Below are 24,505 nucleotides of genomic sequence, written 5' to 3' on the forward strand. Positions count from 1 at the left end.
AAAGTTATTGTAGGTGAGACCATGAAATTTCCTAACACGTGATTTTAATACATTATGCTAAATTTTCTAAAACAACTCAGAGAAACTGATATTTACAGTAAATGGAGTATTTATGAAAAATCTGGTGTCAGCTATATTATATATATGTATATATAGAACCCAAGATTATTTGAACTAGGAAACAGATGTTGTATATCTCAATAGCAGTACTGGAATGCAGAGTTTAAGACTGGGATTTACACCATGGGATTTGGAAAGGGAGCAGACATCTTGTTTTCAAAACCTGAAGTTTTTCTCAAGACCAAAATCAACATTGTAACTGCCACAGACAGGAAAAAGGGAAGCTTTGCTCACTTTAATTGTTCATCTGCCTCAGAAAGTCCAGTATCCCTGAGACAGGAACCACTGCAATAAGAAGAGAGTGAATAGGTTCTCCCAGAGGAGGATTGTTGCTTAATTATGCCTCCTGCCCTGGAACCAGGAGCAAACTTTGGGTTTCCCAACCTAATGCTTGGCAGCACCGAGACATTTCAGTAATAGTTCATCAAAAACCCAGAATTCTCCATCTTCATGAAACAACCTTGTCTCCCATTGAATTTCCTTTTCCTTCCTTTCTCAGGCTTCTGCTCTTTGTCTTTCTTCAAGTCTATGCTTGGCTTCAGATGCTGCATCAATGTCTCTGATTTTTAAGTTGAGAATGACATCCTTCCAAAGGCAGTGGGATTCATACTCTTTCTGATCTTCCAGCTTCCTCACTTTCCTCTTGATTATACGCGACTTCTTGGTATCTATAAAAACTGCATTTTCCCCTGTTGAGTATTTTGCATACATTACACCATTCCATTCCCCTTCAATTGAGCAGGAAGACTTCTTGTCATTTGGGAAAAAAATCTCAGTGGTAATTTTGTGCTTCTTGCCCCCATAGAAAGGTTTAGTGTGGAAGATGATGTTTGCACTATAGGCAGATTTGGAACAACTAATATTGCATTCTCCACCTAGTTCCACCCAGGGCACTGTAAACATTGGGGAATGTGAGAATGTAACATTCATCATGCTCTAGACACGAGACACAGCCCTGCCCTATGTTGTGCACCCCAATTGACATCCTGAGGAATTTTGATTTGGTCCAGATATGAGCATTGGATTGTATCTTTTTATTAAAACACTCAGCATAAAAGGCTGAAATGGGTGGATAATGAGAAATCTGCTCAGCCACGAATGTTACACTATTCTTGGAAACCCAGGGAACTGGTCCTTCTGAAACTAGCCCAACATTCTCTTCAGTATCATTTGATAATGTTCAGTGACACTGAAAGATTTCACCCAAAATGGGGTTGTATGGCTTTTTGGCAACTGATCCTCTCCTTCCTGTGTGAAAGGCTGAGAAATACCATTTCACAACCTGAACCATTCAGTCTCTGCCATCCTTCTGGTCACTAATACTCACAAGTAGATCAGGATGTGCAAAAGTCTGCGTACATTTCTAAAAGAGATCTTCTTTCAAGAATAAATGTTGAAAGAACTACCTTCATAAGATCCATTTCAAGTCTAACTTGTGACAACAGATGCATGACAACACTCTTGTGCTTTTCCATCGACCCTGCCTCCCCTTGGTCATTTCTATAATCATGTGAATCAAAAAGGTCAGGATCGCTTGTTCCATTGGACATGGAAGAATTAAGTGATTTGTGGTATCTAGGAACTTTAGACTATTTCCTGAGCCACTGTGTGTCAAGACTGAGGCAGATGCAGGCAGATTTATTAAGCGCTTTGGGGATGAGCCACTCTGAAGGAATTCATCTGCATCATAGAATTCATCTTCACTGCTAGAGTAAGAGAACTCTGGGACTGTGTTTGGAGACAGGTTGACATGGCTTGGAGAAGTCAGACTGCTACTAGGTGGTGAGTGGCCACTGCCTGTACTATTTGGTGTTGGAGTCTGATGATGTCCCAAGATTGTTAATACAGGTCCAACTGGTAGAGAAGACAGACGCTGCTCTGAATCACACAACTCAGAGTAGGTTCTGGAGGTAAGACAGTCTGGGAAGGCACTGTGTTGACCACAGGTTCCAAGGGACCAGGTTGATATATTGCATCCACAGGATTAATAGTGCTTTTAGCGATCTGCAGTGATATAATGTAGTGTTTAATTGATTCTACCAAGCTATTTGTTGTCTCTTTGAGGGTTTCAATTTTCTTTCTCTGTTCATCATCTCTGCAGTTTTGAAGTTTGTCATCAAAAAGCTTCAACTAACAAGATTTGTAGATAAGCATCAGCTTCTGTAAGCTTGTTGTCAAAGTCTTAGAGACTAGGAACAAATCCTGAATCCAAACTCCCAGGTGGTGGTGGGATGGAGGCAGGGAGAGAATCTCACACTCGAGCCCACAGCCTAGGCAAGCAGCAGGATCCCTGGGAACTCAGGGATGGGAGCCGGCCCCTCTCCCAGACCCTCTGGGTCTACTCACTCCACAAGTGACCAGCAAGAAAGCCATTCGCCAAGACCCCTGCTCTCTGTACCTCCAGGGGAGGAAGCAGAGGACCACTTCCAAGCACCCCTTTTTGCCGCCCTCAGCCGAATCACCACTGCGATGCAGTTGGTCTCATCAAGTCTCCTTTCATCGTCTCTTGATTGCAATTAGCCTTTAGTTTTCATCACTCCAGCAAAATTAATTTTGTACAGGTTACCAATAGTTCCATATTGCTGAAGACAATAATTAACTCTCACTACTGATATTACTCATTTTAATTATTATGCACACTATGAAAAAGCCTCAAAAAAAAAAAAAAAAGAAAAAGCCTCACCATATGTTAAAATTTACAAATCTGCAAATATATAAAGTTTGACAGAACTAAAAGGAGCAATAGACCAATTTGTGTTATACTGGGAGATTTTACCATACCTCTCTCTGTAACTGGGAGTTCAAGTAGAAAAAGAAAATCAAGAAATGGTATTTAAAATTTGAACATCTCCATTCATAAATGTAAACCAATTGAAATTGTATAGTGTGAAATACAGATTATTTTCAAAGTGCACAAGTGATATTTACCAACATCATACAATAATGCTTGATAAAATAAATCTCAATAGAATGTTATAGTAATTCCAAATTTGGGGCTTCCCAGGTGGAGCTAGTGGTAAATAACATGCTTGCCATTGCAGGAGACGTAAGAGATCTTAGCGTTGGGAAGATCCCCTGGAGAAGGAAATGACAACCCTCTCCAGTATTCATGCCTGGTTAATCCCATGGACAAAGGAACCTGGCAGGCTACAGTACATGGGGTCGCAAAGAGTTGAACATGACTGAAATGATTTAACATGCATGCACATTTTCATGCCACAGAAAAATTAAGAAATCAATTTTAAAAAGATATCTTAAAACATCAAAATTTGAACCCTAAGAAATACACATCTAGACATCTTTGGATTGGAAGAAGCAATTAAATGCGAGGCTTCCCTGGTGGCTCAGACAGTAAAGAATCTGCCTGAAATGCAGAAGACCAAGTTTCGATTCCTGGGTCAGGAAGATCTGCTGGAGAAGGAAATGACAACCCACTCCAGTATTCTTGCCTGGAGAATCCCATGGACAGAGGAACCTGGTGGGCTTCAGTGCATGGGCTAAAAAAGAGTCAGACACAACTGAGTGATTAACTAAATGGAATTTAGAAAATGTTTAGCATAAATAATTATGAGAAAGATGTAGGATGCAACTAAACAATGCTGAGGAAGGTGCCTCAGGTATAAAATAAGAGAGAAGAAGGCTAAAAAAAAAAAAACAATAATGATCTAAGTAGACATCTCAAGAACTTATGGGGAAAAAAAAAAAAAGAGCAAATTAACCCAAAGAATGTAAACAGTAGGAAAAAAATAAAGATAAGAGCAGAAACTGGTAAAGAAAACAAATGCACAATGAATAAAATTAACAAATCCATAATATTAAATTTTAAAAATACTAATAAATTTCATAAGTCTCTGGAAAGGCTAATCTAAAAAGAAGTAGAGAGAAGAAAGGAGATAGAAAAAAAGGGAGAGGAGAGAGTGCTTGGATGGAGAGAAAGTGATAGCTTAATTATTAGTGTTGGAAATATAAAAGAAGATATATTAACCTACATACGTACATATGTGATTTAAAACAGTTGAGCATAATATTGACAACTATATGTCAATATGTTAAAAAACTTTGATAAAATGCTTAAATTCCCAGAGAAACATAACAGAAGTAGAGTCCTAAAATAAATAAACATAGGAATAAAACTTTATATATAAAAAAAATTTGATTCTTAAATTAAAAATCATGCCATAAGATCTGAGTAAATTGCATCTAGCAATGCATAAAAAGAATATCAATACATCATGACAAAGTGATTATTCACAAAATGCAAAGCCATCTTAACACCTTAAAATCTAATGTTATTTTTCACATTAACTCAATAAAAAGAAAAGCCTTGCAATCATCTGAAAAGGTATAGAAATTCATTTATATTTCCCAGAAAAGCTCTTAACACACTAGGAATAAAAGATTGCTTTCTAATCTAATAAAGAATATCTAGGAAATTCTATAGCAAATATCATATTTAATGATGAAGTATTTAAAGATTTCCTATGAGACTGAAAATGTTACCTTATCACCACTTGTATCTAACATCATTTTAAACGTCCTTGCTGTAGCACGTGTGTGCATGCTAAGTTGCTTCAGTCATGTCCAATTCTTTGTGACCCTATGGACTGTAGTCCACCAGGCTCCTCTGTCCTTGGGATTCTCCAGGTAAGAATACTGGACTGGGTTGCCATTTCCTTCTCTAGAAGATCTTCCTAACTCAGGGATCAAACCTGTGTCTCTTATCTCTCCTGTGTTGGCAGGTGGGTTTTTTACCCCTAGGGCCACCTGGGATGCCCCCCTTGTGGTAGTATAATGTTATAAAATGAAATAAGATTTATGGTTATTGGAAGTTCAGTTCAGTTCAGTCACTCAATTGTGTCCAACTCTTTGTGACTCCATGGACTGGAACGTGCCAGACTTCCCTGTCCATCACCAACTCCCAGAGATTGCTCAAACTCACGTCCATTGAGTCAGTGATGCCATCCAACCATCTCATCCTGTCTTCCCCTTCTCCTCATGCCTTCAATCTTTCCCAGCATCAGGGTCTTTTCAAATGAGTTAGTTCTTTGCATCAGGTGGCCAAGGTATTGGAGTTTCAGCTTCAACATTAGTCCTTCCAATGAACACTCAGGACTGATCTCCTTTAGGATGGACTGGTTGAATCTCTTTGCAGTCCAGGGGAATCTCAAGAGTCTTCTTCAACACCACAGTTCAAAAGCATCAATTCTTTGACACTCAGCTTTCTTTATAGTCCAACTCTCACATCCATACATAACTACTAGAGAAACCATAGCTTTGACTAGATGGACCTTTGTTGGCAAACCTTGTGTGCCCTAGGAACCAGGAGAAAGGAGCAGTGATCCCACAAGAGACTGAGCCAGACTTGCCCGTGAGTGTCCAGGAGACTCTGGCAGAGGTGTGGGTTGGTGGTGGCCTGCTGCAGGGTTGGGGCACTGAGTGCAGCAGTGCCTGCATGGGGCCTTTTGAAGGAGGTCCCCATTATCTTCATTGCCTCCACCATAGTTTGGCCTCAGGTCAAACAACAGGAGGGAACACAGCCCGTCTCATCACAAAAAATTGGATTAAAGATTTACCGCCCATCAGAACAAAACCCAGTTTCCCCCTCAGTCAGTCTTTCACATCAGGAAGCTTCCATAAGCTTCTTATCCTTCTCCATCAGAGGGCAGACAGAATGAAAACCACAATCACAGAAAACTAAGCAATCTGACCACTTGGACCACAACCTTGTCTAACTCAATGAAACAATGAGCCATGCTGTGTTGGGCCACCCAAGAAGGTCGGGTCATGGTGGAGAGTTCTGACAAAACATGGTAAAACACTCCAATGTTCTTTCCCTGATAATCCCATGAACAGTATGGTTATTAGAAAGGAAGCAATAATTTGAAGACTAGTAACTGAGTAGTTAGAAAATCAAAAGAATAATCTATTAAAATTAATACATGAATTTAGCAATATATCTAATATCAACTAGAGTCTGCCTGCAATGCTGTGGAGCAGCAGGAGACTCAGGTTTGATCCTGGGGTCCAGAAGATCATGTGGAGTAGAAGATGGCAACCCACTCCAGGATTCTTACCTGGGAAATCCCATGGACAGAGGAGCCTGGCGGGCTATAGTCCACCGGGTCACAAAGAGTCGGACATGACTGAGCAACTGAGCCAACAACAGCAGCTAATATCAATACATAAAAATCACTTGCATTCCTGCACTTGTATCACTTGTATTCCTGCACACCAGCAAAAATACCAAATAAAATATTCAAATAATACCCTTTAAGCAGCATCAAAAAATAATCACGTATCTAGGAATACATCTAATGAAAGAATTCTACTTTGTCCAACATATAAAAGCTAGAAAGGCTGTCTGTCCCCAACTAACAATTAAAAAAAAATCAGATAAATGATAGTTACAACTTTCTGGAAGCCTGCAGAAAGCTGAGGTCACAGAGTAGCAAGGCAGCATGGATTTCAGTGAGGCACAAGCTTCCCCTAGAGGAAGGAGAGGTAGGGCTGGCTCCCCTATGGCTGGGCTGGAGTACGGCCATCGTGCAAGAAGCAGGTTAGAAGAAATCTGCTAACTCATTGCTACCAAGGCAATGTTAGAAGAAAGAAAAGACAAAAAATCCCCATACCTCTCATTGGTGATCTCTTGCAGCTGAAAAAGAGGCAGGGGCATCTCTCTTGAACAAGAAATTCCACAGATACAATTAGGAGCACGACTGACATGAAGAGGGAAAGTTAAAACACACACATTCCCACTTAGACACAGGCAAGGCCATGAACAAAGAAGAAAAGGACATCTAAAAGCTGTAGAACAATGAGAAATGATGTATCACACATGTAATTGGTGTCCTAGAAGCAGGAAATAGACAAAATAAGGCCCTGGAAATTAAATAGCTAGCAGTGAAGATCCATGATTGCTGAGAGAAGGGAAACAAATGGGATGAGCCCTCCTGTTGGCACAGTTTCTGTCTGCTAGAGTTTCAAGATCACAGGATGGATCTGGACTGCGGGAGACAGAGGTGACTACACTTCATAGGGCAAAACCCTGGAGAGGAGAAAACTGCATAGACAGGAAGCTTAAGAATCTGAGGCAGGTTCTGGGGGGGTCTCAGAATAGATCAGCCCATGTGAGGAAGCTAATCAAATCTGGAAAAAGAAACAGCAGACATTCCTGGGGTTTCTCCCAGTACTTTCTTACTATACTATGCTATCTTGACAGCCCATGGAGATGGCTGCTTTGTGTCTGAGTTCTATTCCACTTACTAGGGAGTGAGCTAGGAAGAACCCTCAGGTGAGAAAACCATTTAAATGTGAATCTCACCCCCTGGCTTTCCCTTCTTTCTTGATTTGTGACCCCTCTGATCTCTGCCCTCCCTTCATCACTCTCTAGTACTTTCAAATATTTGCTTTTTACCTTTTGTCTAAAGGATGTTATTTTTGTCAGCACTGGGGTTGATTTGACATGTTACTCTGTCGTTATGGAATCTCTATGTCCCCACAGTTGTAAACGCTCAAAGCACAGATTGAATATGTTTTCTGCCATTAGACTGGTCTTGCCAAGTTATTTATTGTCAAGTGACTTAATCAAGTTGGCACACAGTGGCACATCCATTGTTGTCATTCTTTTGCTTGTTTTTAGGCAGCTGTAAATAAACAACTGGGAATAACTCAAGGACTGTCTCTAATTTAAAAGCCCTTAGCCAACATTAGGGCTTCCCCAGTGGCTCAGTTGTAAAGAATCCGCCTGCAATGCAGGGTTCAGTCCCTGGGTCGGGAAGATCCCCTGGAGGAAGAAATGGCAATCCACTCCAGTATTCTTGCCTGGAGAATCCCATAAACAGAGGAACCTGGTGGGCTACAGTCCATGGGCTCGCAAAGACATGATTGAGCACACATTTTCCCAACTGTGTCAATACTGAATGAAAATTTGACTGCATTCATTGTTGGCAAGAGCTGAAGTTTTTATATCTTTGGGAAAACTGTTGGGAGATTTTTCTAACAAGTCAATGCTTCCAGCAAGTATGCTTCATCTGCTCTGGAAAGTTCCTATCTGAAAAATAAAAGACACGTCTATATCCTCACCTTTTCCAGTCACATAAAAATACCCGGTTTAATCCCAAAATTCTTTTGTATGCACAAAAATAACACATAAAGCTAGGTGAGAAATTCATTTACTTACTTTGTATACATTATGTACCAGATCTGCATCAGGAACCACAGTAAAACTTACAATGTATTTATATCTATGTCTTCTTAATTAAGAATATCACTTTAGATATCAAGGATTTCATTATTGTTAACTGTACAGCTATCATAAACTTTTGTATTAAACAACCCTTTTTGTATTAAAAGAACCCTTCCATACATAAGAAAATTCATTGTGAAATCTACAAATACAAATTTTTTTAAAAGTTGTAAGATTTTATATTTTCACTGAGTTAGGAATAAAAATGTAGTAAGATCAGGCTTCCCAGGTGGCTCTAGTGGTAAAGAATCTGCCCGCCAATGCAGGAGACATGGGTTCAATCCCTGGTCCAGGAAGATCCTTGGAGTAGGAAATGGTGACCCATTCCAGTACTCCTGCTTGGAAAAATTCCATGGACAGAGGAGGCTAGCAGGCTACAGTTCATGGAGTCACAAAGAGTCAGACGTGGCTGAGTGGCTGAGCACACACACATTGTTATATTCATCTAGACTTCAAATTCCAATGTAGACAAAATACACTGTAACCTGTAGTTAAAAAACAAAAATTGAAAGACCAAAACCGGAAAGCTGAAGATAGGCACTAGCATTATTATGTATTTTTTAGACATTTTGGGTAGTTTTAAGATAAACTTATTTTGGCCGAGTACGACCCCTCTCAGACTTCTGAGCTCCAAAATATTAAGATAATAATTCTATGTTATTGTAAGCCAGTGAATTTGTGATTACTTTCTTTTACAGAAGCAATGGAAAATTAAAGCACTCTACTTCCAGAGTAAGCTGTAGAAAACAAATTCACAATATAAAAAAGGCAGTGAAAAGGACTGATAGGTTTACTTAATCTGATTTTTCAGAAGTATTTAAAGAAGTCAAGTAGTTCAGACTTCAAGCTAGTTTTATTTTTTCCTTGCTGATAAATTTATTTTATTGTTGCATTTTCCTATGATTAAGACATCAGGTGACCTTAATTTCTGGAAGACAAGATTCCTGAAGGAGTCTTGATTTCAATACTAGAAAGGAACAAAATAAGACTTTGATCTTGGTAGTGGTTAATATATTTATTTTTCATTTGGTTATAGCTTGCTTCTCCAAGTACACTGGCACTGTGAAATCACTTAGCAACTTGAAATGAAGTATGAAATAACACAGAGATTGGCCAGCTGCACTCACTTGGGTAGGAGAGAATAGACTTTGAACTGCTGTTTGCAGTGCTACCAAATGAAAACTTTCACATGAAATGCAGCTGGTCATTCCAGTAGAAATATGGAAACTTTGAGGTAAATACACTTAATATAAAAGATGTGGTTTATAAACTCCACCTATTCTAAGGTGCAACATACAGTCAAATCTTTAGACTAGGTTTTGATTGACCTACAATGGCAGCAGCTGGATTTAAATAAATTCTGTACCTTTCTCATGCAACTGAGAACCATGGGGACAGTTTAGTTTTTAATGGTAGAGACTGCTGATTCCTTTACTTTTTTTTTTTTTTTTTTTTACAGAATCACAATTTTGCTCATATGTTTCAGAGGAACATGGCTCCATCCCAGCCCCAGGGGAAACCTCTAATTAGTTTAAACCAACCCTCCCATTATTTCTCTGGTAACTATTTTTGGTCCAGGAATAGCCTCCTAACCTAAGTTAGCCATTGTATGCCATTCATCCCTGATTGCCACTGGAGGTTTATTGTGACAGCAAGAGGGACCAGCTCTAGACAAAACTGACTAAAATGATAGCACTGCTGGAAAATGGAAAAATAACCAAGTTGAAAAAAAAAAACACCTGATGCCCATTCCACTGAACGGATTGTGTATGAAAATTATATCATCACTTAGGCCATTTTTAGTCTGTTTTTCTTTTACTTACAGGTGCTGTTAGGATGCTAATGAATGCTAAGATATCTACCTATTTTCCACTAACATTAGCTCTCAGTATGTTAGTTTGAGTCCTCTAATAGTTAGGATAGTCTCCCAACTTTTTTATTGGGCAAACCAGTTTCTCAATGCATCTCAAGAATCACTAACATACCTGTAAGCTTCATAAAACCTTCTTGGCTCAGTTGTGACCTGGTTTAGCATACGAAAACCTAGTTGTGAATTCCCGCCTCACTTCTGACTCCCTAAATGTGGTCAACAAAACAATGCCTCCCCAAAGATGTCCAGGTCTTATTCCCTGAAATATGTGCTTGTGTTACTTTACTTGGCGAAAGGGAATTTTCAGCTATAATTAAGTTAAGGGTCTTGAGACAGGACGGAAGATCCTCTGGAGGAGGGCATGGCAGCCTACTTCAGTATTCTTGTCTGGAGAATCCCATGGACAGAGGAGCCTGGTGGCCTCAGTCCATGGGGTCAGAAAGAGTCAGACACAACTGAAGTGACTTAGCATACACACGCACTTGTGATGGGAAGATCATTCTGGATTATCCTGGCAAACCTGATGTAATTACAAGGATCCTCATAAGTGAAAGGAAGAGGAAGAAGAATCAGGGTCAGAGAAGATGTAATGATGGAAGTAGAAGTTTAAGTGATAAGAGAAAGGGGCCATGGACCAAGGATGCAAGTGGCCTTCAAAGGATGGGAAAGGCAAAGAAATAGATTCCATTCTACAGCCTCCAGAAGCAGTTCAGCTCTTTTTACCTTGATTTTAGTCTGGAAATACCTATTTACTCTGACCTCCAGAGTAATGAGATAATAAGTTCATATCAAGTCACTAAATATGTAATAATTAGGAAACAAATACACCAAGTTTCACTGCTATTTCAGGTCCACAAAGCATGGCTCTGTTTGGTCTTCTGGAGTGAGTGCACTAGAGCACAGCTGTGCTGTGTTCTTTTTTCCTGAAAAGCTTCATGAAGACCAGAAATTCAGAGGATCCTTCAGAATTTTCCTCCTACAGATTCTGTCCCAGGAGTACAGAGTACGCTGAGCTGCTCTCCATCACCTGCTGGTGGAGGCTGACTCAGTGACTTCTCTATTCCTCTGTGTTCAGCAGTTAAGTCAAGTCTGACTCTTTGTGACTCCATGGACTGCAGCCTGCCAGGCTTCTCTGTCCTTCACTATCTTCCGGAGTTTGCTCAGACTCATGTCCATTGAGTCAATGATGCCATCCAACCATCTCATCCACTGTCACCCCCTTCTCCTCCTGACTTCAATCTTTCCCAGCATCAGGGTCTTTACCAATGAGTCTGCTCTTTGCATCAGGTGAGGTGATATCAAAATAGCACAATTTAGCTTTCAGTTTAAAAATAGGGTGATATTATCCACAAACCCTTCTGGGTGAAGTATATATGCCACAGAGAACTGTTTCTCTTGCATCTCAGAACTAAATTATTCCTTAAAAATAGTTTGTCTAAAGTTTGCTGTGATAGAAATGCCATTTTTATGATTGTTATAAAAAAATTACCGTTGAAAAATAGGTCACTATCTTTGGCTGCTGCAAGTTACTGTTTGCTTCTTTGGACTTCAAAGCTTCACAGTATGATTTTTCTGTTATTTTTTTTTTTCCTATCTGATGGGAGTCAGAAATTAGTAATTTGTAAGTGATATATATTTTTAAATTGAAAATTTAAACATATGCTACAATTTGACTTTATTTTTCCCTGATATTTTTCTATTAGGTTATAGATAACTGAACTCTTCTCTGTTACATTTTTTTAAAGCTTTATTTCTATTCATGACAATAAACAAGATTTTTCCATTTCATTTGAAATGCGTACAAAGATTAGGAAAACCTAAATATAAAATTACCTCCCTAAACAATCTTCACTGTACCCACCAGATTACATCTTTTCATATTCTGGAACATTATGTCTAGGCATACGAGTATTCTGTATCATTATTCCAAAAATTATTTCTCAGAACTTTGTTAAAATGTATCCAAATGTAAAGTTATATTTCTTACCAGGAACCACACCTACATTCTTTTCCTTTTATTTTTTAAACAAAATGATGTCCAACCTAAATTGTAAGATATTTAAATTTACTGGGATAAATGATCCATCTCCTTTCTCAACTTTGATCTTGATCATCAATATTTCTGTTTATTCATATCAAGTATATCCATGTGAAATTATTATGGACTCTTAGTTCTAGCTTCCTATTTCCATATGAATCACCTAGCAGCTCTCTCCCCAGCAGACTAATCTGGGCAACCAAATTTAAAGACAAAATGATAGAACGATGATAAAATAGATGAACAATGTTTAAACAATAACTATAATAACAAAATTCCCTGAGATCTATAAAAATTTATAGTTATCCCAGTCTTTTCCATCCACACTTCATTAGATACTCATAATAACCCTATAAAACAAACAATTGGTCATTACTGTTTCATTTAACACATGGAGACACAGGCTCAGAATGGGTAATGGCTTGTGCCTGAGGTCATAATATTAGCAAAAGATAGAGCCAGGACCAGTGCTCATTAATTTTTGAACACCAACCCACATTCTTTCTGGTATTTTCAGGGGGAAATAATTCTCAGGCTATAAAGAAAAGCATAGAAATAATTCAAGGCTATGGAGAAACCCAGCTACAATCCATCTGAGTAAAAAGCATGATGAAAAAAATGTCTTGTTATGCAACCCTTAAAAAAATGAAGTTGGGATATTTTGAGTAAAGCCTCAGGGTTAACCCTAAGTCTAAGAAAACCACACTTTAAGTAGCAGCAGGCACTGAGAACAATGGCCAGAGCCACCAACACAAAGATGCACTTCACAGGGGCTCAGTATGGGACCTCTGTTCTCAACACTGGCTCCTCCAAATCCCCCCATCCAAAATGACTCTTGCTCTTCTCAGAATCCCACAACACACAGCATTCCTCTCAGGGCAGGCATTCACTCCACCTCACTGACTTGTCACTGGCCTCACCTCTGAATTGTGTGTTGAACTTTTGAAACTATATATAAGCCTGGTATCCACAGTATATCACCTAAACCAGTTTTCCTGATTCCTGTTCCGAGAGGCAAACTCTCCACTCCTTTACAAGCCTTATCTGTTCTTTACCTGCAGATTACCAGATAACCTGCTACTATTGTATCTGTGGGCTTCCCTGGTGGCTCAGATGGTAAAGAATCCACCCACAATGCAGGAGACCTGGGTTTGATCCCCGGGTTGGGAAGATTCCCTGGAGGAGCTTTTGGCAACCCACTCCAGTTCTCCTGCCTAGAGAGTCCCCATGGACAGAGCACAACAGTGCTGTTTCCCTGTGGCCCTGTGGTAAAGAATCCTCCTGCGATGTGGGAGACATGGATTCAATCCCTGGATCAGGAATATCCCCTGGAGAAGGAAATGGAAACACCCTCCAGTATTTTTTTCCTGGAAAAATCCCATGAACAGAGGAGCCTTGTGGGTTACAGTCCATGGGCTGGAAAAGAGTCAGACAGGAGTGAGCATGCACACACACACATGCACTGTATCTGTTGAGTTTAGGATTGAGCCATATCCATTGGTTTGTGTATACTATTATCCTCTTGAATCACCTCTATATTCCCCTCTTATCTTCAGTTATAATAATGCACATTATTTCAGTGAGTAAATCAATATTCAGTGTTTGATTTATTATACCATGTAGACATTAGCTATGGTTTTTCCAGCAGTCATGTATGGATGTGAGAGTTGGACTATAAAGAAAGCTGAACGCTGAAGAATTGGTGCTTTTGAACTGTGGTGTTGGAGAAGACTCTTGAGAGTCCCTTGGACTGCAAGAAGATCCAACCATCCTAGAGGAAATCAGTCCTGAATATTCATTGGAAAGACTTTCATGCTGAAGCTGAAACTCCAATACTTTGGCAACCTGATGTGAAGAACTGACTCATTTGAAAAGACCATGATGCTGGGAAAGATTTAAGGCAGGAGGAGAAGGGGACAACAGATGATGAGATGGTTGGATGGCATCACCAACTCGATAGACATAAGCTTGAGTAAGCTCCAAGAGTTGGTGATGGACAGGGAAGCCTGGCGTGCCACAGTGCATGGTGTCACAAAGAGTCAGACGTGACTGAGTGACTGAACTGAACTGAGACATTATTATGTGGTATAATAATACAGCCTCCCAGGTGGCTCCATGTTAAAGAACCCACCAGCTAATGCAGGAGATGCAGGTTCAATCCTTGGTGGGGAAAACCCCTTGGAGTATGAAATGACAATCCACTCCAGTATACTTGTCTGGGAAATCTCATGAACAGAAGAGCCTGTCAGCCCATAGGGTCACAAAAGAATCAGATACAATTTAGTGACTAAGCAACAACAGACATTATTAAAAGATAAGCTGTGCTGCTGTATGCTAAGTCATTTCAGTCGTGTCCGACTCTTTGAGACCCCCATGGACTGTAGTCCTCCTGGCTTCTCTTCCCAGGGAGATTCTCCAGGCAAGAATACAGGACTGGGTTGTCATGCCCTCCTCCAGGGGATCCTCCCAAAAAACAAGCTACTAATTCTAAATTAATGTGCATTTTTAGATTGCTTTTTGATGTAAACAGTTGTCTTTTTTGGTTATTTAGCTTTATATATGCATATATATTTTATACACACACATATATATATGTTTCTTTTACTTCATATTTGTATGTGTGAATAGGTATATGCATATATTAACTCTTAATTCAGTTACAAATATAACAGCTCAAGTCAAGTCTTATAACCAAACACATCAGGTTAGCTACGCATTCATTCCCGTTTTGGAGACAACTCTCCTGGGCCCTGTGGTCCTTCTGCTTCATGACAGTCTGTTTGTTCTCACACCTGCCACACATGTGCATGTACACGTGATCCTGTCTGTGTTACCTTTCTGTCTTTCTCTGTCTTGATTGATACTACACTTTCAGTGAACATTCTTCCTATGGCTTTTGAGAAGGGCCATTACCTCTGAATATTTTTTAGTCTACTTTCATATTTGATAGATCCTGTTTACACTCAGATGGGAATTCTCTGGTGACTCAGATGCTAAAAAGAAAAATCCACCTTCAGTGCAGGAAACCTGGGTTTGATCCCTGGGTTGGGAAGATTCCCTGGAGGAGGAAATGGCAACCCATTCCAATATTCTTGCCTGGAGAATTCCATGGACAGAGGAGCCTGGCAGGCTACAGTCCATGGGGTCACAAAGAGTTGGACACGACTGAGCTAAGCAGTACATCAAGGCTGTATATTGTCACCCTGCTTATTTAACTTATATGCAGAGTACATCATGAGAAACGCTGGACTGGAAGAAACACAAGCTGGAATCAAGATTGCCGGGAGAAATATCAAGAACCTCAGATATGCAGATGACACCACCCTTATGGCAGAAACTGAAGAAGAACAAAAGAGCCTCTTGATGAAAGTGAAAGAGGAGAGTGAAAATGTTGGCTTAAAACTCAACATTCAGAAAACGAAGATCATGGTATCTGGTCCCATCACTTCATGGGAAATAGATGGGGAAACAGTGTCAGACTTTATTTTTTTGGGCTCCAAAATCACTGCAGATGGTGATTGCAACCATGAAATTAAAAGATGCTTTCTCCTTGGAAGGAAAGTTATGACCAACCTAGATAGCATATTCAAAAGCAGAGACATTACTTTGCCAACAAAGGTGCATCTAGTCAAGGCTATGGTTTTTCCAGTAGTCATGTATGGATGTGAGGGTTGGACTGTGAAGAAAGCTGAGTGCTGAAGAATTGATGCTTTTGAACTGTGGTGTAGGAGAAGATTCTTGAGAGTCCCTTGGACTGCAAGGAGATCCGACCAATCCATTCTAAAGATCAGTCCTGGGTGTTCTTTGGAAGGACTGATGCTAAAGCTGAAACTCCAATACTTTGGCCACCTCATGTCAAGAGTTGACTCATTGGACAAGACTCTGATGCTGGGAGGGATTGGGGGAAGGGGATGACAGAGGATGAGATGGCTGGATGGTATCACCAACTCAATGGACGTGAGTTTGAGTGAACTCTGGGTGTTGGTGATGGACAGGTAGCTCTGGCATTCATGGGGTCACAAAGAGTCAGACACGACTGAGCAACTGAACTGAACTGAGCCACTAACACTTAGATTGGGATATAAGTCTAAGTTAGAAATAATTTCTTCTATTTTGAAAGCATTGCTTCTTCATCATTTGTTAACCTGCTGCTATTTAGAAGTCTGATGTCATCAGATGCCCAATCTTATGAAAGTTACCAATACTTTCTCTGAAATTTGAAACTTTTTGTATCAGATATCATTGGTTATTCTACTGAGAAGTCACTAGAAAATGAATCTTTTGAGATGCTTAGATAGAGCCACTAATGTTCAGATCCCTCCACATCTCTCCTCTAAATTCAAATTTCATTAAGTGAGGTCTGGGCACCATTTTTTAAAAGTTCCCAGACAAATTCCATGGTGCAGCCAAAGTTGAGAAGCACTGCTCTCGATCAATGTTTTTCAAACTTAAATGTGCATATAAATTGTAAGGATCTTATTACAATGCCGGTTTTGACTCAGAACATCAGAGAAAGAACTAAGAATTCACATTTCTATCAGGTGGTATCCCCGCTGATGATGGAGGCATATTGACTCTGAACGCACTGATTGAAGAGTTTATTCTGTGAGAGTATGTTAGGAAAGAAGTAACCTGAACTACAGACTATATGGATCAGTATCTGTTTCTCATTCTGATCTCTCGGTGACTTTCAGTTCAGTTCAGTCACTCAGTCCTATCTGACTCTTTGCGACCCCATGGACTGCAGCACGTCAGACTCCCTGTCCATCAAGAACTCCCAGAGTTCACTCAAACTCATTCCCATTGAGTCAGTGATGCCATCCAACCATCTCATCCTCTGTCGTCCCCTTTTCCTCCCGCCTTCAATCTTTCCCAGCATCAGAGTCTTTTCCAATGGGTCAACTTTTCGCATGAGATGGCCAAAGTATTCAGCTTCAACATCAGTCCTTCCAATGAACATTCAGGACTGATCTCCTCTAGGATGGACTGGTCAGATCTCCTTGCAGTCCAAAGGAGTCTCAAGAGTCTTCTCCAACACCGCAGTTCAAAAGCATCAATTCTTCGGTACTCAGCTTTCTTTATAGCCCAACTCTTACATCCATACATGACTACTGGTAAAACCATAGCTTTGACCAGAAAGACCTTTGTTGTCAAAGTAATGTCTCTTCTTTTTAATATGCTGTCTACATTGGTCATAACTTTCCTTCCAAGGAGTAAGCGTCTTTTAATTTCATGGCTTCAGTCACCATCTGCAGTGATTTTGGAGCCCCAAGAAATAAAGTCTGACACTGTTTCCACTGTTTCTCCATCTATTTGCCATGAAGTGATGGGACCAGATGCCATGATCTTAGTTTTCTGAATGTTGAGCTTTAAGCCAACATTTTCACTCTCCTCTTTCACTGTCATCAAGAGGCTTTTTAGTTCCTCTTCACTTTCTGCCATAAGGGTGGTTTCATCTGCATATCTGAGGTTATTGATATTTCTCCTGGCAATCTTGATTTCAGCTTGTGCTTCCTCTAGCCCAGCATTTCTCGTGATGTACTCTGCATATAAGTTAAATAAGCACAGTGACAATATATAGCCTCAATGCACTCGTCTTCCTATTTGGAACCAGTCTGTTGTTCCATATCCAGTTCTAACTGACCTGCATACAGATTGCTGTTTCTTCCTGACCTGCATACAGATTTCCCAGGAGGCAGGTCAGATGGTCTGGTACTCCCACTCTTTAAGAATTTTCCACAGTTTATTGTGATCCACACAGTCAAAGGCTTTGCCATAGTCAATAAAGCAGAAATAGATGTTTTTCTGGAACTCTCTTGCTTTTTTGATGATCTAGTGTATGTTGCCAATTTGATCTCTGGTTCTTCTGCCTTTTCTAAAACCAGCTTGAACATCTGGTAGTTCACAGTTCACATATTGTTGAAGCCTGCCTTGGAGAATTTTGAGCATACTTTGCTAGCATGTGAGATGAGTGCAATTGTGTGGTAGTTTGAGCATTCTTTGGCATTGCCTTTCTTTGGGATTGGAATGAAAACCGACCTTTTCCAGTCCCATGGCCACTGCTGAGTTTTCAAAATTTACTGGCATACTGAATGCAGCACTTTCACAGCATCATCTTATAGGATTTGAAATTGCTCAAATGGAATTCCATCACCTCCATTAGCTTTGCTTGTGGTGATGCTTCCCAAGACCCACTTGACTTCACATTCCAGGGTGTCTGGTTCTAGGTGAGTGATCACACCGCTGTGATTATCTGCATCGTGAAGCTCTTTTTTGTACAGTTCTTCTAGTATTCTTGCCACCTTTTCTTAATATCTTCTGCTTCTGTTAGGTCCATACCATTTCTGTCCTTTTTGAGCCCATCTTTGCATGAAATGTTCCCTTGGTATTTCTTATTTTCTTGAAGAGATCTCTAGTCTTTCCCATTCTATTGTTTTCCTCTATTTATTTGCACTGATCACTGAGGAAGGCTTTCTTATCTCTTCTTGCTATTCTTTGGAACTCTGCATTCAGATGTTTATATCTTTCCTTTTCTCCTTTGCTTTCTGCTTCTCTTCTTTTCACAGCTATTTGTAAGGCCTCCTAGGACAGTCATTTTGCTTTTTTGCACTTCTTTTTCTTGGGGATGGCCTTGCTCCCTGTCTCCTATACAATGTAATGAACCTCTGTCCATAGTTCATCAGGCACTCTATCTATCAGATCTAGTCCCTTAAATCTATTTCTCACTTCCACTGTACAATTGTTAGCAATTTGCTTTAGGTCATACTTGAATGGTCTAGTGGTTTTCCCTACTTTCTTCAATTTAAGTCTGAATTTGTCCATAAGGAGTTCATGATCTGAGCTACAGTCAGCTCCTGGTCTTGTTTTTGCTGACTGTATGGAGCTTGTCCACCTTTGGCTGCAAAGAATATAATCAATCTGATTCAGGCCCTGCAGCCACAAGTGTTTTTTTTTTTTTTTTTTTTGCTTTGGAGAACCTTTTGAAAATGGTTTGCTGAATCTGATTCTTTTTTCTCGGGGGTAGAACTTGTATTTCAGACCATACTTTAAGAGGACAGGACAGGAGGAGAAAAGTGATGGGGGAGAAGTTTCCTCTCATCCGGCAGAGTTCGCCCTCATTGTGCTGTTGGCCACTGTGAGACCACTGCTCTGGACTAAGAGCTTTAACTTTGAGGGTGCTCATGGGGATTTTGTTTTGAGGTTTTGGGTTGTTGGTGGCTGGTTTTTTTTTTTTTTTTTAATTTTGATGTGTGTGCATGTGAGTGTATCGTGCTTAGGTTGCACATTTAACCTTCACCTTCCAAGAGATGGCCGCCCTCTTGGACGGCCACTCAGTGGACCATTAGACTCAGAAAGAAGACCCTGCTGGTGGCTGTGCCTCCTGGGTCCTCTCACTCATGTTTTGACTGTGTGCTCCCTTCTGCTGGTGCTCTTGACAGCTGCCTGGTCATCGTCTGCCTGTGGAAGTTGGAAACAGGTATTGTAGACCCAACACACATTCCAAATTTATAATGAGTAATAATTGGAAAAAATAAAGGTTCTGTACCCAAAGTGACTCTCTTGGGAAAAACAGCTTTTTTTTTTTTTTTTTCAGAGTGAGACTGAATAGGAGGAAAGGATTCAGAAATATGACATAGAATTTTGAAGGAAGAGAATTTTCTCTCCTGTATATGTTAAGAGGATATTCGACAGTTTCAATGCCTGCTAATCAAATGTTTACTCAGCTAACCATGTGTCCAGGTTGCTGGCAGAGTTTCTTTCAGATCTGAGTGGTGCCTGCTGAATTTAGAGAAGTTCAGACAGTAGCTCTGTGGACTTTTGTTTTTGTTTTTTGCCACAACCAATAAGACGATTGACAGAATGTGGTCCACTGGAGAAGGGAATAGCAAACCATTTCAGTATTCTTGCCTTGAGAACCCCATGAACAGTATGAAAAGGGAAAACGATAGGACACTGAAAGATGAACTCTCCAGGTCAGTAGGTGCCCAACATGCTACTGGAGATCAGTGGAGAAATAACTCCAGAAAGAATGAAGAGACGGAGCCAAAGCAAAAACAACACCTAGTTATGGATGTGACTGGTGATAGAAGCAAGGTCCAATGCTGTAAAGAGCAACATTGCATAAGAACCTGGAATGTTAGGTCCATGAATCGAGGCAAATTGGAAGTGATCAAACAGGAGATGTCAAGAGTGAACATCGACATTTTAGGAATCAGCAAACTAAAATGGACTGGAATGGGTGAATTTAATTCAGATGACCATTGTATCTACTACTGTGGGTAAGAATCCCCTAGAAGAAATGGAATAGACATCATAGTCAACAAGAGAGTCTGAAATGCAGTACTTGGATGCGATCTCAAAAACGACAGGATTATCTCTGTTCATTTCCAAGGCAAACCATTCAATATCACAATAATTCAAGTCTATGCCCTGACCAATAATGCTGAAGAAGCTGAAGTTGAATGGTTCTATGAAGACCTACAGGATTTTTTAGAACTAACACCCCAAAAAGATGTGCTTTTCATTATAGGGGGCTGGAATGCAAAAGTAGGAAGTCAAGAAATACCTGGTAAATTTGGCCTTGGAGTACAGAATGAAGCAGGGCAAAGGCTAATAAGAGAACACACTGGTCATAGCAAACACCCTCTTCCAACAACACAAGAGAAGACTCTACACATGGTGACTTTAATGCATATTAATGTTTGAGAAATGTTGTTCTAAATCAACTACTTTAGAAATAAAGAAGAAAGGATTAAGTGGATTGACTGCTAACATAGTAATCAGATCAGATCAGAACCCATGAATCGCAACACGCCAGGCCTCCCTGTCCATCACCAACACCCGGAGTTCACTGAGACTCACGTCCATCAAGTCAGCAATGCCATCCAGCCATCTCATCCTCTGTCGTCCCCTTCTCCTCCTGCCCCCAATCCCTCCTAGCATCAGAGTCTTTTCCAATGAGTCAACTCTTCGCATGAGGTGGCCAAAGTACTGGAATTTCAGCTTTAACATCATTCCTTCCAAAGAAATCCCAGGGCTGACCTCCTTCAGAATGGACTGGTTGGATCTCCTTGCAGTCCAAGGGACTCTCAAGAGTCTTCTCCAACACCACATTTCAAAAGCATCAATTCTTCGGCACTCAGCCTTCTTCACAGTCCAACTCTCTAACATAGTAATACAGTTTAATTAAGCCATAGAATTTAAACCTCGTTTAGACTTAAAAAATCTAATAGTTGGGGAAGCTGTACATGTGTGCAGGCTGGGGTATAACGGAAATCTCTGTACCTTCTGCTCTGTTTTTCTGCAAATCTAAAATTGCTTTAAAAAATAGGTCTATCAAAAAATCTAATTAAGACAATGGATAGTGGTTACATGTAATAATACTTAACATCTGTGGATTGTGGTTTTTTTTTTTTTTCTTCTTCTAAGAATCTGATTAAGACTATGGTCACTTTTTTCAGGAAAAAACATGCACAAACAAATATTACACATAAAGTTTTGCATAGAATCAGGGATCCAAGAATCACCCAATGACTATGATACCTCCAGATTAAGAACTCCTGGATAACAAGATATTAGGCTCTTATTTCACAGAACAAACATTGATAGAGCTCCTAAGATATACCGAGAGTGCTGTTTTAGGGTCAGGCAGGGGTTACCTGTGAACAAATAAGTAACTTCGTTTTAAAGGTATTTATATTCTTGTGGATGAAGATAAACATGCCAAATAAACATACAGGGATAAACAATGTGATTAAGTAAATTACATGCTGTGCTGTGCTAGGTCACTTCAGTCATGTCCAACTCTTTTCGACCCTATGGACTGTAGCCCACCAGACTCCTCTGTCCATGGGATTCTCCAGACAGGAAGTGGGAATGGGTTGCCATGCCCTCCTCCAGGGGATCTTCCTGATCCAGGGATCGAACCCATGTCTCCCTTGGCTCTGGCATTGTAGATGGATTCTTTACTGCTTAGTCACTGGGGAAACCCCAAGGAAATTACATAAGCCAGAGTTATTAAAGTGTTCAGTGCCAGAAGGGAAAAAGGGGCCAGCAGGGAAAGTGTGATCTTACACCTGAGGTCCAAGGGCTTTGTGGAACTGGGGATATTTTAAGTAAGGGGTTCAGGTCGGGCCTCTCTGAGAAATTGACTTGTGAGCAAACAGAGGTAAAGGAGTTGGTCAATAAGAAGTTGAGGAAAATGATGTTTCAAGCAGAGAGGCAGCCTGTGACAATGTACCAAAGGTGGAGCGTGGCTGGTGAGAGCAAGGAACAGTAAGGTCAGTGCGGCCAGAGCAGACTTATTGAGCCGGGAAGGATAAGGAGAGAGGTTGGAAAAGTGAGGCCTCGTGAGAGGGCTTTAAAATGGTGCTTGTTTTTACTCTGAATGTGACAGGGATCCGTTAGAGGGTTTGGAACGCAGGAATTATTTTACTCAACAGAGTTAAAGAGATAGTTGTGTTAAGTAATTACTGTCAGAAGAAGCACAGGGCATGAGTGAAAGTCGAAGACCCAGCAGGTGAGAGGCTTCAGGCAGGTTAAGTGCCGTGAAGGTGCTGAGAAGCTGTCTGACTCTAAATTGTGCTGAAGGCGGGCCAGCAGGATTCCTTCACTTCTTTAAATAACAGATTTATTGAGATACACATACCATAAAGCTAATTCTTCTAAAGTGTACAAGTCAGTGGCTTTCAGTACATTCACAGAAGTATGCACTGATCCCCACTCTCTAATTCCAGAATAGACTTAAATTTTTTTCGACTTTTTCAGATATTATTTTCAACCTTTGTTTCTAAATACCAGCTTCCCTTGTGGCTCAGCTGGTAAAGAATCTGCCTGCAATGTGGGAGACCTGGATTCAACCTCTGGGTTGGGAAGATCCCCTGGAGAAGGGAAAGGCTACCCACTCCAGTATTCTGGCCTGGAGAATTCCATGGACTGTATAGTCCATGGGGTCGCAAACAGTTGGACATGACTGAGCAACTTTCACTTCACTTTCTAAATACAGGACTGAAACTTTTTTTAGTATAGAAAATAAAAGTGGGGGAGTAGAAGGCAGTTATGAGAGGGAGGGGATGTATATATATTTAGCTGATTCAGGGCTTCCCAGGTGGCTCAGTGGTAAAGAATCCACCTGCCAATGCAGGAGATTTGCGTTCAATCCCTGGGTCAGGAAGATCCATGGAGAAAAAATGACAGCCCTCTCCAGTATTCTGCCCTGGGGAATCCCATGGAAAGAGGAGCCTGGCAGGCTACAGTCCATGGGTCACAGAGTCAGACACGACTGAGCAACTGGGCACACATGCATAGCTGATTCAAGCTGTTGTACAGCAGAAACTAACACAACATTGTATATCAATTATACTTCAATTAAAGGAGGGAAGGGATAGTTGGGGAATTTGGGACCGACATGTACACACTGCTATATTTAAAATGAGTAACCAACAAGGATCTACTCTATGGCACAGGGAATTCTGCTTCATGTTATGTGGCAGCCTGTATGGGTTGGGAATTTGGGGGAGAATGGATATATTTCCTGTCCACCTGAAGCTACCACAAGATTGTCAACTGGCTATACTCCAAAACAAAATAAAAAGTTCTAAAAATTAATAAAAATAAACATAAGAAACATTTTTAAAATGAAAGAAAAGAAATGTATGGTTTTGTTCCACTATCCAATGTACTTGTGTTGAGAAGAACTTAAGTGGAAAGGGTGTACTGACCAAATATGACATAGGAGTGACTGTCTCAGTGTCAACTCTGCCCAATTTGTAGTTGTACCTAGGTACCTGTGTTGGGTGTATGCAGAGGAAACATTCAAATTGTATGTGACATGGGTATGGCATGAGAGAGTCATGGTATGCACACCAGGTTGGCTTGGAGACCTCTCTTGATCAGATAAGAGCTCTCCCTACCAATGTGCCATCACAGAGCACCCCACTTGCTGCCATATGTGCTATCTGAAGTAACACATTATAGTATATGACTTTAATGCCATAGAAAGTAAAATGTATCAACCCCTCTATAATGTTAAACTTCAACAACTTTCAGTGATATGTTCATTTAAAAATACATTTTTCACACTGATCTGACCACTAACTGTGTTATTTTAAACTCACCATTTGATTTTTCTTACTTTCAGTCCCTCCCTGATCAAATTCCATGTTGGATCTGAGCTGGTGTCTAGCATGTGTTTGCAGGAGCTCAGCGTCCAGCCTGCTATGTGGAGCGTCAT

General features: G+C 40.4%; 1 pseudogene; it reads right to left on the reverse strand.

The window, feature by feature from the left end:
- Positions 1-504: 504 nt before the first annotated feature.
- On the reverse strand, positions 505-24,505 carry LOC102267199 (oxysterol-binding protein-related protein 9-like; annotated as a pseudogene).

This window comes from Bos mutus, chromosome 2 (genome assembly GCF_027580195.1).
Source record: "Bos mutus isolate GX-2022 chromosome 2, NWIPB_WYAK_1.1, whole genome shotgun sequence".
Taxonomy (NCBI): domain Eukaryota; kingdom Metazoa; phylum Chordata; class Mammalia; order Artiodactyla; family Bovidae; genus Bos; species Bos mutus.